This window comes from Halyomorpha halys, unplaced genomic scaffold, assembly GCF_000696795.3.
Source record: "Halyomorpha halys isolate HHAL.00 unplaced genomic scaffold, Hhal_1.1 Scaffold2201.1, whole genome shotgun sequence".
NCBI classification, from domain to species: Eukaryota; Metazoa; Arthropoda; class Insecta; order Hemiptera; family Pentatomidae; genus Halyomorpha; species Halyomorpha halys.
In genome coordinates, this window is record NW_027106010.1 from 38,252 (window position 1) to 52,059 (window position 13,808).

Here is a 13,808-nt window from a genome sequence, read left to right on the forward strand (position 1 = left end):
AGCAGTTTCTTGTCTTTTTAGTCTTGTATGAGGATTCCATGTCAGTCGTTTGTCGAGATGTAGTCCTAAGTAACGGATCTGTTCGACAGGAATAAGTGGGTTAGTATTAAAGGATATTGTAGGGGAAGAGGTCATGGGTTTACGTCGAAGGGTAAATGTGATTTGGTGGGATTTATTGGAAAGAATCCTAAGTTCAATAATAATTCGATTACAATGGGAATCATGAATAGATTTTTTCAACTGTGCAAGTCTTCGAACTATTAATTTATTTATATATTTTTTTAAATATTTATTTATTGTTATTTACAACTGTAAATTACAATACATTTAGTAAATCTGATCTAAGTTAAATTGGAGTGTTACAGGCGTGTAGAGAAACTACCCAATGGTAGCACTCTAATGACATTTTACATTAGCTGGTCTCGTGGCCATCTTATTTTTAGGTGCCTCGGAGGATTGTCAGGAATACAAAAGGATGCAAGATTAGAAACTAAGGGGTTTGAGTGGTTAGAGAGTTATTTTTATTTAATTTCGAAAAGGCATTTACAATACAATAATGAAATGTTAAATTGGCTTTCTCTGAAATATACAAAAATATTCAGTGACACCTACCTTTGGATTGAAAGTGATTAAAAAGCTTGATACACACCGATAACTGAAACAAAAAAAAGGACATAGAAAGAGAGTAATGTAGTAAATACCATAATTCATTATACAAACTGCAAGGTACATAGACTTTTGAATAAGAAAAACATATATTTAGGCATATATATCTAATTAGTCTAATCTTGATATTTTTAGGGTACTTGCTTAGCAATTTAAGAAAGATTAATATTTTAGAAGCAAATATAAATTAGAGGATTTTTAAAACGGTTACTATAACACAGAATCGTGCGAAAGATGAGTTACATTATTATTCATTTGTAATAGTTAATTCAGCAAATTATGGGCTTTGCGGCTCAACACCTACCAGGCAGTATTTAACGCTTATTTGGTCTAATTGGTATAATTACACTACATAATTATGTTTTTGTATGATACTTTATATCATAATAGATTTACTGTATTCTAAAAGACAATGAGAACCCATACACTGATGGAAATCGATTCCTGATTTTCATTCAGCTATTGAATTTTTTTATCAATATGAATGCAATATCCAATCAAATAAATGCAAACATCCATGTTGATTTCTTATTTCAATATAAGCTACTGATAATTTTGTACATATAATTAGTTATACCAGAAAAGTCAGATATCCATTTGGGACTCCTCCCGCGCGTTCCTTACTTTATTCTAAAAAAATATGCATACCCATACTTTGAAGGAAATCTATCAATGATATTCATTAAATATTAAATTTCCTTTTGGATAAGAATGATTAAACACTTGAGTTAATTTCGATGTACATGGACTGATCATTTTGTCAAAATTCAGTTGCTAGAATAGGAAAACAAGTTACACTGCAACAAAACCCAAAATAATAAAATTTGAAGACATTCTACTTTAGCTTTTTAAACCAGAAATAAATTTATTTAAAATGGCCATATATTCTTTATTGGGTGCTACAAATGTTTATATGTTTCTTCTGAAGTGTCTGTCATAAATATTCAGGGGCCTTGATGTTAGTGGAGTTACGAGGTTGCTAATTTTAGGTCGGTCACTTGCAGGTGGGAATAATTGATTTGGAAAAAATATCTTGCCTTGGATCTGTAGGTCACAAGAGTTACGACATAGCGCTGGAAACGACATTAGACTAGTAAGATGGAATGGTAATACTATAATTGGCAAAGAAATTGAACTAGTGGAGAAATGGAGATGTTCGGATAGATATTATCTATTCAGGAGTGCTAGGTGATTTCAGAGCCAAGGAAGGTGTAAGTATCAAGAAGAATGAAAGCCTCTTTCAATAAGTAAAAGGATGAAGACCCATCTCTTCAAGAACGGCATATACAGTTCTGCAAATATGGTTGCTCTCATTAACGTATTCGCTCCAGCAGCTAACAATTCTTTGATTTTCTTATATTAAAAATTCCTTCTTAAAAATAATTGTGGAGACATTATTATAATTATTTTTAACTCAAAAATGGTGCCACGAAATTATTTTAGCCCAGAAAAGATGTAATGTAACTTTTTAGCTTTAAAGGAGGTGAGGGTGAGACGAAGATTTGTAACCGCTGCGCTCGGGTATAAGTCGTAATCTACTGGACAGACATTGGTATAAAACTACAGCAGCTGAAATGAGATATTTCCAGAGAGAGGCTACAGTCACACTTGTTGCCTCTTATAACATAAAAGGATCGGTTATCTTTACCAACTGATTGAATACCGAGATAAATTGGATGTTACTCTCGAGGGAGGACCGACTAATATAGACGGACCATATCCCCAAACTTGTTCAATTATTCAGATAATTAAAGACCTATGTAAATCTCCTCACGCCCGTGGACCTATTTTTAATTACCTCTTTCTCTTACATCTCGTGTAAGTTTACGTAAAAGTTTAGGTGTCAGGTATTATATATTTGGGAGCTTAATATCTTTATAGTTTGAAATATTATCAAGTAGCTATTAGTCTTATTCGAGAAAGCTTGAAATTCGACCCTCTTTAGTTTGAAGTAGTGCATTTACAACTTAGGTTCGCACGATGCGTTCTAATCCGTTATATAATTAATATTATTTGTGGGGTCCCGAATTCTGATTCGCTAGGAGTGACGAGTACAGCATGTATTAAAACTTTTGTCCATCTCTTACAATGAAAAGCTCGAAAATTCAATTTGGTCCGCCTGCATAATTCTATCTATTCATCATTTATCTTATCCGCTCGCAAACGAGAATACAATTATGGTTAGGTTCAATATGAAAGCGGAGATTGAAAAGATAGCGTACAATGGGTTGAATACCTTAGTGCTCTATGTATCCCCAATCCCCGGCTATACTATACATTCATGGCTTGTTTCATAAGGACAAATTAACATATTAACATAGCTCCCATGCGCGATCTCGTTCTTTACCCAACAATGGTAATACTGTAATAAATGTATTGTTATAACGTGTTTACTACAATGATCGCAATTCAGAATAAATTTAATCAATATTACTAAGTAGTTATTTTAATTTGATAAAACCTGTTATCATGAATTTTGACATTCAGTTATGTATTACAAACTTTTATTACTTCTACGCAACTAATTAAAGAAAACTGATTTCACCGGATAAAATTAGTTGTTTCGAAAATAGAACACTTTTTAAGATTTTAACTGAAATCTTTGCATTTTTCTTTTTTATTGGTCGCTAAGAAATTCCTAATAATTGAAAATGCGGCCATTACTTTCATACAGATCGTCATATATCTACGATTTTTCTGAAAAGAAAATCTGGTGGTTAGAATTTTTTTTCTACTCTTAAATTATTAATATCTGGCTTTTATGGAGTAGAAAACCTCCAGGAAGCTGCTGGCCCATTGGAGACGGACAGGAAGATCGAGGAGGACAAAACCATCAGGAATAATGCACATCAAGCATCATTTAGTTTACAAAAGCTACCTTCACCACCCTATATAAGAAGTAATACACTTAATAAAACTATATTTAATTAACCCTATTGTAAAATTCTTTTGGCAATAGCTTTTAAAATCAGTTGGGTGTGATTTAACCAACAATAGAGGCTTACATCACTACTTCATTATGTTTTAATAACCTTTAATAATAATGACTATTTCTCATTGTAAAAGTTTTAACATTCTCCTTAGCAAAAATATAGCAAACAAATAAAAATATAACAGTTTACTAAAATCTACATTCAGCTCTTATAAAATCAGTTGCGTGTGATTTAACCAACAATATAGGCTTACATCCCTACGTCATTCTGTTTTATTTATTTTTCAATCCATCGTATACAGTCCACTCATCAAAATTTATATATGAGTTACTGCATAATTTGGTTACCCTAGACTGAATTAATTGAACACTATTATTTCTGGAAATAATGTTTTTCTTCTTATCTCTTAATATGATCAAAAAATCCTTTCAGAATATATATTTATGCACATTTTATTACTAGTTAAAACGTGAAAGATTTATTATTTAAAAATTAAAGGTACATTAGGAGAAGAGAAAAAATTCCCATTTAAGCTCTGTCAAACTATTTAAATAAGGAAAATTCCTCTCTGTTACGAAAAACCGCTCCATTTTACTTTGAGTAAGTTTAATAAAAACAGTTAGAGCTGTTTTTTAAAACAAATCATTTTTAAAAAAGATTGTAGAATCAATTATATAAAGTGGAATATCCATTTAGTCACTTGTAACGAAAACGCTGCTGTCTCATTCATATACTCATCTTAAATATGAAATTTTAGTTTCGTAAAACTATTCAGTTTTGAGCTTAACTATTCAACCACATACAGAACAATGACCATTTTCAACAATTGGCAATTTCTACTAAAGGAACCTCAAAACGTGCATTCCCATCTGAAACTGGAATTCGATTTTTTTAGAATCGTAATAATTTCCTTTACTATATATTCAATATATTAGCAACTAAATATAACTAATTGCTATTTTCCCCAAATAATTATCAATTGTACAAATGCAGTTTTCTAAGCTTTGGGCCCTTTCTTTCCTTTGTGAGATGGTTACTCAGTTTGGATTATTTATTCATTAGAATTTGATAAAGAACTAACAGTTATAATAAACAATTTTTCTCTTTCTTTAATTACACTTTTTATATCATATTATTATGGTAACCATTGAAACTAAACATTAGCTTATAAATCGAAAGAAAAGCTAAGTAAGCATGGAATGAAAAATAAACGTAAATCTGTTAAACCATTGGATCTCCTGTCATCTTCAGAAGCTTAGTATTGCCTCATTAGAAAAGAGGTTCATGACTTTATCGGAGGCTACAGCCAACAGTAATTTTGTCTTATAACTGGTCCAGAAGAATAATGATATTATAGAAAGGGGAAAATAAATTACTATGACAAAACTGTTATTTTATAATATAGCCCTTTGACGTCAGTTCCGTCTGACGTGGCTTGTCTCAACGCTACTCATCTTTATGATATTGTTATTTTAGACTTTAAGTGTTTTACCTGCTCAATAAGTACAATAAACTCTTTTTTAAAAGTTATTTGTAGTATTATCTACTATAACTTTCACATACACACATACCATGATAAGAAAAAAAAAAGTCCTTTGATTTGGTGGAAACTACCGCCAATCAACTGGTCGGGATTAACGTTAGCTACAATTCCAATCTTGTTGGTAACAGTACAATTCGAAACAACATTAGACTTAGCTGATGTTAATGACCAATGAATTATTCATAGGTAAGACAAGTTTAATCAAAATAATTGGACTTTTTTTGTGAGAAATTCGTAGAAAAATAGAGTGAAATGGTACTTCCGGAGGGCAAACTTTAGCGAAAAGTTGATTTAACATCCCATGTATAAAACCATCATTCGTTATTTTAGTAATTGTTTGTATTGGTATGATAGTCAAATAAACAATATACAATATAACTACAAATAAGCATGGAATGAAAAATAAAACTAATAGTCTGAAGCGACTTCCGAGGGTCGGTATAGACAATGCCTGAAGGAATTTCATGATGTTAATTAATTTCAATACTTATGATAATTCTGTCATATGTTAATCTTAAAGTAGAAACAAATTTATATATTAACCACGCTATCTTAGAAAGCGAATGCTTGATTAAACATATTTGATTATTATTCTATTATTATATTACCTTTCCGTAGGTAGGCAAAGTCTTGGAGCCTTGTTTAGGCTGCCAAGTGGATGTGAGCGTGGATGATAAAGAAGCGCTACAGCTTTTGGAAAAAGCACTTAATAATATCAATATAGAATCTGAACCCGAAAAACAGATATCTTTGCTTAAGGTGAAAAAAATTACAAAGCAAGTAAGTACATATGTAATAACAACAAATTATTTTACATAACACATAAACTGATACCATTGTTTAAAATCATAACATTTGACATTGATTTGAGTAAATATCTATTTTAAAGATTGTGGCAGGAGTATTGTACAGATTCGAGTTTGATGCTAATTATAACTTTGACTCATTGTGGAATTACTCGTGTATGATAGTCCTCATCGATCAACCTTGGAAATCTAAGGACCCTAACATTGATACGTTCAGTTGTAATCCGAACTCAATGTAATCAGGTAAGAGCAAAAAAAAAATTTCTTTTATTTGAATTTTCAAAAAAAAATTCTAACTATACAATCATAAATGCTACCAGATGATAAGGACTGAAAGATCTCTAGTTTCAATCTCTCCTTTACAACTGCATTTTCTTGCTCCGATAAGAATAATTATTTTATTATAAATCATATAAATAATACATTAACATTTACTTGTATGTGTTTCATATTAATATTTTTTTACCTTCATGCTTATTAGAGCTATAGCAACTGTCCTGGCCAACACGAAATATATTCACAAATTATTTTCAAGGAGCTAAGTACTCTATATAATAATAAAGATATCATTTCAGAAGTATTTCCGGTGAATAAAATTAGTAAAATATATATTGTTGTCATTACCTATTAATAAAGACATCTTTTCTGTTGTCTAGGATTCAACCCAAATGAAAAATCTTCAAAATTTCTAAGAATCCAAGAAAACAGATTTTTTGTTGGGAAAATCGACATATGAACATCTTAAGTCTATGACATCAACTGTACCGAGAGTCAATAAATTACATTTTTTTCCTGATATATTTGTTTATTTATTTTCCTCTTTCCTACTGTAAAACATATCGCTGCTTTACCAGAATAGTAGCACATCTGACAAAAAAAAAAAAAAAATTGATTTCATTTATGGTTTCACTTATTCTAAATATTGAAACGTAGAGTGCAGTTACTTTAACTAACGAGGTCATTATAAAGACTTTTCTGAAGCCGTTAAACCTTAATTCCAGACTGCGATCCTATATAGGAAATTCCTAACCTCCCCACTACAAACCAAATTATTAAAAATATAATTGTAATATAGGCCAAGCAACGAAATCAATAAATACTGTTTTATTGTGGGGCAGACAATTATTCAAAAATTTGAAAGTTTAATTTTGATTTTAAGAATTGCTCATTTATGTTTTTTGGAAATGCTGATTACAATTTCAATTTTTTCACTATAACTTTTTATTCCGAGATCTCTTATCCCCCCCCCCCCATTTGACTGGACTACCATACCCATTTCTGTTTCATAGCTTCGACTCCTTCTCAATTCTAGACCTGATAACAAAAAAAAAAACTCTTACCAACTAAATGTTTTTAAAAACTTTAAACTATATACTTAGGGATATGCAGGTAATTAAAATTTTCTCCGATTTATGAACTTAAATTGTATAAATGAATGATCGATATCATACGTTTTATAAGTAAACACGAATTTCAACAATCATTTTGAACTCTATGGAAATACAATTCGATTTTTCCATTTCTACAATAGTTTCAAGCCCTACTTAACATAGGGACAAATGGGATATTTACTTAAAGGTTCAGTTTTTTAGGGGTGAAAGAATTTGAGAGGCGTAATAGTATAAGAGCGATTCATTCTAAATGATCTAAAGGTGAAAAAAAAATGATTGAAAAATGTACAGGATTTATTGTTGTTTAACTTATAATAGGATAATTTTACTATATTAAGGCAGAGACTTCATTTTGTTCATATCCCCGAAAGAAGATTGAAATTGAAATATTTTTTTTTATCTATTTTTTGGGGCTAATCATAAGTCATCAAATAATTGCAAAAAAAAAACCCATCAAATTATCCAAAATATAATTTAAATTATCTTCACCTCCCACCCTTTTTGGTTGATGCCAGGTAGCAGCTTTTGATGAGTAAATGAATAATGGAAAATAGCTCTTATAATTCAACCCCATAAGAATTATTTAAATTATAATAACATTAGTGAAACTTCATATCCAATCTTAAATCCCAGATTATGTTCATCTTCTATACTCTTCTTTCTATACCGTTCTTCGAGTTATATATTTACGATCGACGATGCCATGGGCTCTGATTAAGATAAAGCCGAGTTTTGAAAATAATATAAATAGCTGTTAATCCTTACAGAATGCATGATCGCAAATAATACTTACAAATGTCACATAAAAGATGCTGTTGATTTTTTCATTACAATGTCAAACGCTTAGGTGTTGAATTGAATTATGTCATTATTTAGGGATACTTTTCTATACTAAAATCTTGAGGCACCTATTAAGGTTAGTTCCACTAGTTTTATTTTTTGGTAAAGATAGGATTTATATTATTTTCAAGGCTACTTTCCTTGAAATTCCTTTAAAACATACCGTATACTGTGAGTATGCGTGTAGAATTGTGTACGATGGAAAATAAATAATGCCAGATATTTTTTTATGTCATTCACTATAAGAATTGGTAGGCCAAAAGAAGAAACACATTCTCTATTTACGACCAGGATGCAAGATAAATCCAGCTGTCACTCAACAGGTAGGTTATATTCCGCCATTACTCGAAATGTCGTTTTCTCTTCAAGGATTGTTTTCAATTCCAATGTAATCTTACAGGTAGATCAATCCTGTGAGTTTTTTTTTTGTTTTTTTTTTACTCTCTGTATGTTGACAAAGCCTTACCTACCAAGTGATTGTGTGTTGAATTCGCATTAGGTTGTTGTAAGTGCCATATTCATCTCACCTATAATAAAACCGGGCTACTAAAATAACATTGTCCAGAACTTTCATAACTTCAGAACAATCAATAATCAACTGTCTTTCATATACTTGAAAAACTTACTGTCCTTTATGTTGTTTGAATAATAGCAAAACTGCAAAAAAAAAAAAAGAATTTGTTTTTATTTTGAAATGGAGATTACTAAAGAGATTATCGTAGACAGGACATTCCTCCTGTATTGCGGGCCTTCTATAAACTATGCTATAGCTAGTAGTGTTGTCAAAAAATCTATAGAGTACATCAAATAAAACCTTTTTTTTTGTTAGATGGGCCACCATTGAAGAAAAACATCGGCATGTCCCTCAAAATTGAATTATATTATTAGTATATCTTTGGTTTTTATATTTTCGAGGTAGATTTTCAACATAATAGAATGCGTAATGAATGATGAACTTTTTGATCGAATTAAATTGATAATCACTAATTCTATATGAATTCATGATTGTTACTGCTAACAACTGTGATAAAGAAATAAATTATTTATTTCTTTGCCCTCCCACTCCCACAGCAGTATAAACACAGGACCACCAATGACTCCTCCCTCAACCAGGAAAAGAACCATGAAGGTAATACTATTCCTCTCCTTTGTAAGAGTTAGCTTCCTGGTAGTTGATGTAAGTTTATTTAATAAAGAAAGTTAATTAGAACAAATTCTAAATATTATTTAATGTGTAACTTTTTTAACCATAATTTGAATAAAAACTATATTTCTTACGTATAATCTGGTTTTGTTTATTTTTTTATTTTACATGGACGGAAAGGTGAATGAAGTAAGCCTGTCTTATCCAGAATTCACAAATGTGAAGCTAGTGCCCCTTGGTAGGTAGATCATGATAATTGATTTTATAAATATAGACAAATAAATAAGAATAATAATTGATTTTAGACTAAAGTTTTTTCATTGCAGTACAGTTACACATCCCTAAATTTTCCTTAATAATATAATTATTAAGTTTTTATTAGTTTCTTTATTTTAAAAGGATGATAGTAGGAATAAAAGTCAGATACCATTATATTGAAAACAATGGTGGGCTACTTACTAAAAATGGGAAGGTATATCTACTTAATAAAATTTTTATTACATTTTCATTAAAGCTAAATTGTAGAAACTGTTTCTACTTTTATACTGGTAATTTGGAACATTCATAAAGAGATTTGATAATTATAAAAAATAAATTATTTAAATTTAAATTTTAAATTGAAACCTTATAGTCTTGGAAATTATGATTGAATTTTGTGCCACAGAATAAATGTACATTTAATTTTCATTTTTAAAGGTTCTAAACGAAATAATTGATTAAGAGCTCTTCCAAAAATTAAAAAAAATAATACTTATTATTATTTAATTTATAGTATATTTATGCAAACACAAATAGAACTATCATGACAAATATGGTCTTCTTCATTTAACCCCACGAGCAGAATCAATGTTATGCACTATGGATTTATTTTACTCTTCATTATGTGACATTGTTTGTTTATCGCGCTCAGACAAAGTTCATATTTCTCTCATGTACTAGCCAATAAATATATCATCATGACTTGATACCAAACGATTCATTTTTTATCAAGTATAAGTGTATATTCAGCAGAATAAAAGAGTTGCTTTATAATAAGTTATAAAGTAAAATACCACTATAGTGAAATCCATTTTATTCCGAAATGATAAAACTAAAGACATCCGTAAATCGATTCGAATTTTGAATGGAAATTAAACAGCTCTGTAAAGTGGAATATCTTTAATACCAAAACACCAATTTTTAAGGTTTAAAATCTGAGGAGGTTGAGCCAGAGTTAAATTAATCTATCATTATTTACTCATTACAAAAGCTACCACAATTATGGCCAAATAATTTTTGCCTGTTTTTGTGATCATGCTTTAATTATTTTTTATTTCTCATTTCAAAAGTTTGACAACGGCAATAGAATCAAATGCCTTCCTGCTGATTATAGGGCAAGTTGTTGCCTGATGGAATCGCTAAGGTTTATGGACCAATAAAATTTTAGAATACAGAATACAGTGCAGTAAAATATTTTATGTTATTTATGTTATAATTATGAGAGATAGTTGACCGTGGATGATGAATGAGGAGAAAATGGTTGGGACAAATTTTATTTTTTATTCTTTTATTCTTTTTTTGTTTTCTTTCCCCTTTCTTTATTTTACTCTTTCCCCTTATTTTCTCCACTTTTATCCATTTTCCTTACCCGCGTTATAAGTTTTGTACACTATACTTATAATTTGCCTCTTTATCATCTATTATTGTTACATATATTTTCTTCCTCTCAATTTTCATTTTTTTTTCATATTTAAATTTCAAGTTAATAATAACTAATATGTTCATACTTCTTTGCATTATATAACTTTATTTTTATTTCATTTCCTTAAGTATGTTATTTTACCCACTTTTTCAATTACCTATGTATACATTTTATTTCCCGCTTCTCTCATCACTTCATTTTATTAATTCTATTTTGTGAAGTTTTCCATGGAAGGATTGATATCTGGTTTTGGCCAAATCGACAACATATGGGACATGAGGTCATGATGGATGACTTGGTTTGTGACAAAGTAAGGAGCGTTAAGGATTTTACGAAGGATTTTGGACTGTAAGGATTGGATTCGGGAGGAATTTTATTGTTTAGTGGAGCCCCAAAGCTCAACTCCGTATGTCCAGATAGGCCTTATAATAGTCATGTAGATCAGTCTTGTAATGGATTGGTAATTTAGGCTGTTTGTCTAGTTAATGTTGTTACAGTCGAAATCGACGAGCAGTTTCCTGCCTTTTCAGTCATGTATGAGGATTCCATGTCAGTCGTTTGTCGAGATGAAGTCCTAAGTAACGGATCTGTTCGACAGGAATAAGTAGGGTATTATTAAAGAATACTGTTGGACGAATGGTAAATGTGATTTAAATTCTACTTTTATTTTAAGACATATAATAATCGTTTACTTATGCCCTCTACTCCATATCTTCTGATAATAATTTAAAATTCAGTTAATATTTTAATTAGTAAAACTTATTAAGCTACATTAAATTCAGTTTAATATCTTTAAAAATGAAATTTAATTCCAGTTGAATGAAAAAAAAGGAAATAGAAAAACACACAAAATGATATAAATAAATTATATATATAAGTTAAGTATCGGCGAAAGCCAAATGTCATCAAAGAGAAGAAGGAATAAGATGTAACACGTGTGAACTACTGTAACATACTATATTTCTTGGGTTCGGTACATCTCTTTATATACATGCGATCAGCTGATCTCCTCAGTCAGCTGACATCGAAGTAACAGCTGACTGAGGCTGTAACTCCCTCCCACCAGTTTACGAACAATCCTCGTAAACTTCAACTATACAATAAATTAATATAAAATACAACAAAAATAACTCTATACAATAAAGTATATACAATAAATAAAGCAGAAGATAGACATTCCTCATAATCGCTTGTTACAAACTAAAAGTAAAGCAAAATAAAAATAAAATCATGAATTTATACAATTAAAAAAAATGCATCGTAATTTATTCAGTACATCGCCAGAAAAGATAACACAACAGATAAGCTGAGCTGAGGACACTCCGGATTACTCTTGCGTAGGTGTTTCGGTAAGTGGGACTTTAAGTTATTCAATATGAATGGTCCTGCGCTTTTTGGGTTCTCTAATGCTCCCAATAGTTACAACCTTATGTTCTCTTATTATTATCACCCTGAATGGTCCCTCGTATTGCTGTATCTCCTTACCCCTGTTTGATCCCAACTTACTGTATACAATTGTTCCAATTTACCATTCCCTTCCTATCAGTGAGTTTAAAATCTCCCGAGCTACTCTCCTGGTTTTTTCCCTCTTCAATTTTCCCCGGACTTTTTCTCATAGCTTTTTCCTAGTGACATGATTGTTGTTTATTACCTTCATTACCTTTCGTATCAAAGAGTTGTCAAATTCTTTTCCTTCATCCGATGAGATGCGTTCGGAAACTCCGTAGAACTGAAACCACAACGGAGATCTACCAATACTGCTTTCGAAGATCTATCTTGCACCTGGTGCGCCATTGCGGCCTTACTGTAAAGATCAATCATGGTCACCCATTTGTACCGCTTCCATGTAAATGTGTCGATTTTTAAATCTTTGAGTGGTGCATCTGTGGTAGGTGTCTTCTCCTCTCTTCCTTGGCGGATGTGTGTCGCACATAGTGTGTAGACAAACCTAGCAGCTTCCTACAACCTCTGATATAATCTTCCTCATTCCCCACCAAAAGTATCTTCTCTTCAACGCTTGCATAGTCTCATGGTTTTCCCGGTGATTTGTCTTTCCCTGATGATACGCTAAGAAGACTTCTCGTTGTTGTTCTTCTTCCAGAAGGGTTTCAACAATCTATTTACAACGGATGTATGTCCTGTCCATTCCAATCTGTTCATCACGCCATAGCCACTTGATCTTTTCCCAAACGGTTTCTTTGCCAACATACAGGTGATCATTCTTCAAAATTCTGCAGATCTGGTCATTCTTCACTTCTGGTTCCGACCAGATCGTCGTTATTTTACTTCTCCCGAACTCACTATGTTCAATTTGGGTCGTTCCGGTGGTTTTTGTCTTCCAAATAATTTGTCACTTCTTGTCATTAATTATTACCTCCATTTTCTCTATATCCCCTGGTCTTTCTTCAGCCAAACTCTCGTTATTCAAAGATTCTTCCCTATCATCGTCTTTCGCTTCATCCTCGTCTTCCTCTCTGGGCATCCATTCCCTCATGACACCGGACGGTTCCCCATTTTCTTGTTCGTGGCGTTTGTGGTTATGGCTTGAGACAACCAATCGGCCACAACATTTTCTTTTCCCGGTATATATATAACCTCCATGTTATATTTCGCTAGAAGCTCTTTCCAGCGAGTTATCCTAGCTGGCGATTCCTTTAGTTTTCCCACCCACTGGAGTAGTCTGTGGTTAGTATACATCTTGACCCTTCCGCCGAACATATATGGTCTAAAGTGATCGACGGCCCACACTATTCCCAAGAGTTCTCGCTCCATTGCGCTGTATCTACTTTCCGTCTCCGTAAGGC

The 13,808-nt window shown here is 31.5% G+C and overlaps 1 long non-coding RNA gene across 1 annotated transcript in view; it reads left to right on the forward strand.

Annotated features, from left to right (window-relative positions):
• LOC106691270 (uncharacterized) overlaps positions 1-6,744 on the forward strand; it is a 15,122-nt gene extending 8,378 nt beyond the window's left edge. The window contains exons 2-3 of the long non-coding RNA XR_001344758.2: positions 5,761-6,191; positions 6,605-6,744. This is a non-coding gene — a long non-coding RNA (uncharacterized lncRNA). The remainder of the gene's footprint in view (positions 1-5,760; positions 6,192-6,604) is intronic.
• Positions 6,745-13,808: the final 7,064 nt, after the last annotated feature.